General features: G+C 36.5%; 1 non-coding gene across 1 annotated transcript; it reads left to right on the top strand.

The window, feature by feature from the left end:
- Positions 1 to 311: 311 nt before the first annotated feature.
- LOC122103171 lies at positions 312 to 415 on the top strand. The gene has a single exon (XR_006146721.1). It is a non-coding gene; the product is annotated as a U6 spliceosomal RNA (small nuclear RNA).
- Positions 416 to 7000: the final 6585 nt, after the last annotated feature.

The following is a 7000-nucleotide window of genomic DNA, read 5'->3' as shown; positions in this document are numbered from 1 at the left end:
TCCATTAGCTCCACAAAGATAACTCAGTTGATAAATAAGTACTTGAAAAGCCATCACCTTTGGACTTAGCTGTAAAAGCTTCAAAATATGATCAAATTTAAAATGAAAATGACAAAATAGTTATTGACAAAAAATTGCAAATGTGAGTAATCGACCAAACAATATAATTTTTTTCCACTATAGACAGAAATTTAGAGAAATAAGATCAATAGCATTTTTAGGAACAATAAGGGTTCCTTGTTACAAATAGGCAACCATGAATATGTGCCTGTATAAAGATTGCATCAATAACTACTTAAATTTAGAGGATACTACATGCTTCAGCAGGAGGTCTACCCAAATTACAACAATACAGAGATTAAAATGGTACTTGCACAAGGATGGTATGAGAATTTGTGAAGTATTCCATATTTTTCATTCTTCAAATGCAAGAAATGAAAAACAGTTGTTAAAAAGTTGATTACAAAAATACAAGTGTAACAATACATGTAATTCATAGAATTAAAGGTTAGTTTGACATCAGTGTATTAAATCTTCACCTTAGAAAGGCCCTTACATAGCATAACCTTTATAAAACTTGAAATTAGATAACATTGTCATTTTATCCCAAAGAAATAAAATTTAAACCATGCTCATAGGGGCTTCTGGGAAGATGGTGGAGGAGAAGCTGAAGGCTAAACAAGCTCTCGCATAGAAAGCAGTTTTAGAGTTCCAGTGAACAGTCCTAAGCCAGAGAATCACACCAAGTGTGCCATCACAGTACACAGAGTTAGGCCAGAGAGGGAAAATCCAGGCAAGGAGACAGATCTGAGCATTTGCCAGCAGCTTCGGCAGCAGCGGTGGCCATAGTTGCCATCCTGTAACACAGAGAGTCCAGGACAAAGGAGCCACATGCAGTTGGTGAGCAGATTCTACTCAACACCAGCAAGAACTGACAAGGAGCAGACATCTTCATCCTGCGGTTCACAGACCAGAGACGACCCAGGAACCAAGACTCGGTGAAAGTAGAAGCCTAACATCCTCACTCCTTCTCAGGGAGCAGAGGAGAGAAGGCCACCCCTCCCCCCCACAACCGGACATCTCCATCTTGGATACTGAAAAAGCTCAGTGGAGCTGCTAGCTCCAACTAAGGCTTTGGAAGAAAACTAGAGTCATTTAGCAGGTCACAAGAACCTAAATTGACCTGCCAGACTCAGCTTCAACCCGGAAATGTCACCCAGCTCAGGCGCAAGCCCCAGGAATGGCTTTCTTCACTGGGTAATCAGAGCCAGAGGCTGCCCCTCCCTTAAGCAGCCTTGACAATCAATTGAAATTCAGTAAACATAAACCCAGAGAGTGGCTCCAGCCTGGGCTCGTGAGTTTCTAACAAGCTAGCCCTCAGGAAAAGCTAATGTTTGCTGAAAAGCCTCAACTCTACCCAGAACCTAGCCTCATCACAGCATCTCCAAACGAGGAAAAAGCCATCTCCCTCTTTGTGATAATCAAAGCAGATCCCCCTCCGATTAAAGTAACCTGAGAGGAGGATCACAAAATCCTGGGTAAAGCAGAGCATTTTTTGGCCTGTTCAAACTGACTTAAGAAACCAACCAAGCCACAGGAAAATCAAACACCACAAGCAGATCAGAGACTCCAAGAGGCTGGTTACAGACACAAGGGAGATACAGGATTTTTCCCACCACTCCCAAAAAAATCAAAATATTTTTTCTTTTTTTTGTACATTTTATAAAAAAAATTTTCTAAAACTTTTTTTTAATTTTTAATTTTTACCTTTTTTGAAAATAAATGTTTCCTAGTAACTTTTTTTCCCTCTTATACTTCTTATTTTAGGGGTATATTTGTGTGTGCGTTTTTCTTTCTTTTTTCTTCTTGAAATTTTTTTTTTGTTTTTTGTTTTGCTCTATTGAACTTCTGATCTTTTTTTCTTTCTTTCTTATCCTTTTCACCTTTTCTTCTCTTTCATTCTTTTTTATGTGACTTAATTGTTTTTCTACACATCCTCAGATATACCCATAGTCGATTATTAGACCTTCTCCTCCATTGTGTACACACTTAATCCACAAATTTATTACTCAGTTCAAAACCTCTTAGACTTAAATTCCTTGATAGCAGTACTACCTCTTTATACCTATATAATATTTTAGGTATTTTTATTTTTAAGTTTTTCACATCTCCTTTATATCCCTCCTCTTCCGCATTATATGCATGTTCTTCTCTCAATATTACGTTTTCGTATCTACATAATATTTTAATTTTTACTTTTCTATTTTTTCTGGTCTCTTTTTTCCCCTTTCTCTTTCTTCTTTTTTTTTTTCTCTCTCTACTTTCATCCTATTCACCTATTTCCTGTTTTGAGATTAGGACTTAGTTAATTCTCCCTGTGCCTTCCCACATCTCTCTATTCCTATTTTTTACCCACATCTCTCCCTAAACCTAATAATTTCTAGCTTGCCAAATTTGCATTTGCGGTTTGTAGCCCATTAATATATAGTTGTTTGACGTTGAATAGATGTATCCATTGAACGAGATTGTATCTGCAGACTATTGACTGTGCAAATACAGACTTTGGTTGATGCTTGCCTTAAGTTAGAGTTCTAGCACAAAACTGGTGTTTCATTCATCCCAAATGGGCAGAACAAACCTGAAAAACACAGGAAAAATGGCAAGTCCGGGTATCTCAACTCCCACTCATGGTAATCAGGAGACAGAACAGATAATGAATAATCCAGAGGAGAGAAAAGATTAATCACCTATAAAGGGAAACCAATTAGAATCACCTCAGATTTCTCAGCAGAGACAATCAAAGCACGAAGAGCCTGGAATGATGTATGCCATGCCCTAAAGACAAACAACTATCAACCAAGAATACTGTACCCAGCTAAATTCTCCTTTATAACTGAAGACCAAATAAAAACCTTCCATAGCCAAGAAAAATTGAAACAATACATCTCCACCAAACCAGCCCTACAAAAGATTCTTAAAGATGTCCTACATATAGAAAACTAACAAGACCACAATAAAGGCCAAGAAAATGCACCCAAACTGAGAATCCAAGAAGATAGGAAGAACCCAGTTTACATAGACCCCAAGAAGGTAGATAACATGGCTAGAACTCCCAAATACCTCTCAGTCCTATCTCTCAACATTAACGGACTTAATTCTCCAATTAAGTGACATAGACTGTCTAGTAGGACTAAAAAGCAAGATCCTTCTATCTATTGCCTTCAGGAGTCACATCTTGCTGGTAAACACAAAAATATATTCAATGTTAAAAGCTGGAACAAAATCTACCAAGCAAATGGCCCCCATAAACAGGCAGGAGTTGCAATCCTAATATCAGATAAAATAAACTTCCAATTAAAATTTGTGAGAAGAGATAAACAAGAGGTAAAGAAGGTCACTACATATTAATTTTAAATATCTATTCGAAAAACAATGGAGCATCCAAATTTATCCAAGAAACACTACTTTCCCTCAAATCCCACAGAGATCCAAAGACAATAATTGTTGGGGATTTTAACACACCACTCTCCCCACTAGATAGATCAAGTCGGAAAAACTCAACAGAGAAACCGCAGATCTAAACAACTGCATAGATCAAGTATATTTAACAGACATCTATCGAATATTTCTCCCAGCAGCATCAAAATACAAGTTTTTCTGAGCAGCACATGGAACATTTTCTAAAATAGACCACATTTTAGGCCACAATGCAAACTTGTCCAAATTCAGAAACATTGAAGTTATACCTTGCATTCTCTATGACTACAAGGGAATAAAATTAGAACGCAACACCAAAAGCCACCAAAGAAATTCCTGTAACACATGGAGGCTGAAGAACACACTGTTGAATAATGAGTGGGTCATGGAAGATATTAGAAAGAAAATCCAAATGTTCATGCTATTCAACAAAAATGAGCACACAAATTACCATCTCATCTGGGACACAGCAAAGGCAGTACTCAGAGGCAAATTTATACCTTTGAGCTCCTACATCAACAAATTGGAGAGATCTGAAACCAACAATTTAATGAGATATCTGAGCCTCCTTGAAAAAGAGCAGCAAGATATACCCCAATATAATAGATGGAAAGAAATAATTATTTTAATTAATTAATTAATTAAAATTAAAATTAAATCAATATTAAATGAATTAGAATTCAAAAAAACTATTGGAAAAAATAAAAAAAAAACAAAGAGTTTGTTGTTCGAAAAAATTAACAAAATTGACAGGCCCTTCACAAATCTTACCAGAAAAAGAAGAGAACACACCGAAATAAATAAACTCAGAAATGAGAATGGAAACATCACCACAGAAACAACCAAGATTCAGGACATTATAAGGGAATACTTCTCAAAACTTTATGCTAATAAGTTTGAGAACTTGGTAGAAATGGACCTTTTCCTAGCAAATATTGACATGCCAATACTAAAGCAAGATGAGTTAAACCATCTTAACAGGCTCATATCAAGCATTGAAATAGAAACAGCAATACGAGACCTCCCATATAAGAAAAGTCCAGGTCCAGATGGTTTACAGCAGAATTCTACAAGACCATTAAAAGCAGAGCTCACGGCAATACTACTCCAAACCTTCAGTGAAATTGAACGAGAAAGTTCACTACTGTACACATTCTATAAAGCCATCATAACTCTCATCCCAAAATCAGGCAGGGAATAATCAAAGAAAGAGAACTATAGACCCATTTCTTTGAGGAACATTGATGCAAAACTTCTCATCAAAATTTTGGCCAATCGTCTTCAACAATATATCCAGAAAATCATACACCACAATCAAACAGGATTCATTTCAGGGATGCAAAGCTGGGTCAATATTCCCAAATCAATTAATATAATTCATCTCATCAAGAGGAGCAAGGATAAGAACCACATGGTTATCTCAATATATGCAGAAAAAGCATTTGACAAGATACAACACCCCTTTATGTTGAAGGTTCTGGAAAAATTAGGAATTATGGAACATTCCTCAATATAATAAAGGTTATATATTACAAACCTACAGCCAGCATTATACTTACTGGTGAAAAACTAAAGCCATTTCCTCTTAACTCAGGAACAAGACAAGGATGTCCACTATCACCACTTCTCTTCAATCTAGTATTAGAATTCCTGTCCACAGCAATAAGACAAGATGCAAACAAAGGTGATACAAATAGAGAAAAAAGAAATAAAACTCCCCCTCTTTGCAGATGACATGGTCCTGTATTTAAAGAATCCCATAGACTCCACTCCCAAATAATCAAGTTGATTCAAAACTTTGGCAAAGAAGCAGGGAATAAAATTAACCCCCCAAAATCAATGGCTTTTCTGTATGCCAACAATGAGAAAAGTGTGGCTGAAATTAGGAAAACAACTCCATTTGTAATAGCCCCACAAAAAATAAAATACCTAGGAATTAACTTAACCAAAGAAGTGAAGGACCTTTATGATCAAAACTGTAAAAACTTGAAAAAGGAAATCAAAACAGAACGTAGAAAATGGGAAAAACTCCCATGCTCCTGAACTTGGAAAGATCAACATTGTGAAAATGGCAATACTTCCCAAGGCTATCTAAAATTCAACACGATACCTATCAAAATTCCAACCTCATTCTTCAAGGAAATAGAAGAGGCAATAAAAAATTCATATGGAACAATAAAAGACCCCAAATAGCAAAAACGCTCCTGAACAGAAAGAACACTGCTGGAGGAATATCAATACTAAATTTCAAACTATACTACAAAGCCATAGTAATCAAAACAGCATGGTAGTGGCACAAGAACAGACTTCAGGACCAATGGAATAGAATTGAACACCCAGAAATGAACCTACAGACCTATAGCCATCTAATCTTCTATAAGGGAGCTAAAAAAAATAGAATGGAAGAAAGACAGCCTTTTCAGTAAATAGTGCTAGCAAAATTGGTTAACTACTAGTAAAAAATTAAAGCTAGATCCTTATATATCACCCTGCACCAGAAGCAACTCCCAATGGATCAAAGACCTCGGAGACAAAGCAGACACTCTGAAAACATTACAGGATGGAATAGGAGAAACCCTAGGTCTTCTTGGCGCAGGCCGAAATTTTTTTAATAGAGACCCAGAAAGGCAACAAATCAAAGAAAGTTTGGACAAATGGGATTGCATGAAGTTGTAGAGCTTCTGCATCGAAAAGGACATAGCTAGCAAGATCAAAAGAAATCCCACAGATTGGGAGAAGATCTTCACTAGCCAAACAACGGACAAAGGTCTCATATCTAACATATACTTGGAATTCAAAAAATCAAACCACCCAACAACAAATCGTCAAAGAAACAACTGCCCAATTAATAAGTAGGCTAAAGACTTAAAGAGAAACTTCTCTGAAGAAGAAAGAAGGATGGCCAATAGACACATGAAGAAATGCTAAACCTCCCTAGCCATAAAAGAAATGCAAATCAAAACAACATTAAGATACCACCTCACCCCAGTTAGAATGGCAAAAATCACGAACTCTAAAAACAACAGATGCTGGAGGGTATGTTGGTGGGAGTCTAAACTTGTTCAACCACTTTGGAAAGTAGTATGGAAGTTCCTCAAAAGACTCCTCATTGAGCTCCCCTATGACCCAGCAATCCCACTTTTGGGCATTTACCCAAATGTTTACAAACAAGACCACACTAAAGCTACCAGCACAACTATGTTTATTGCAACATTGTTTACCATAGCTAAGATATGGAACCAACCCAGATGCCCCTCAGTAGATGAATTGATCAAGAAAAAGTTTTATATATACACAATGGAATTCTATGCCTCCATCAGAAAGAATGACATTGCCCCATTTGTTAGGAAATGGAAAGACTTGGAAAAAAATATATTAAGTGAAGTAAGCCAAGCCCAAAGAAACATTGGTCCCATGGTTTTCCTTATTTGCAATATCTAGTACATGTCTAAGTCAAGCAGAAAAGATCAGATAAGGTGATATTAGGGAAATGAACCCTAAGATATGTATTCGATTGTTTTTT

Source organism: Dipodomys spectabilis, unplaced genomic scaffold (assembly GCF_019054845.1).
Source record: "Dipodomys spectabilis isolate Male_0828 unplaced genomic scaffold, ASM1905484v1 ptg002012l, whole genome shotgun sequence".
Classification (NCBI taxonomy): domain Eukaryota; kingdom Metazoa; phylum Chordata; class Mammalia; order Rodentia; family Heteromyidae; genus Dipodomys; species Dipodomys spectabilis.
The sequence above is the reverse complement of the archived record's forward strand: the minus strand, read 5'-3'. Positions and strand labels throughout refer to the sequence as shown.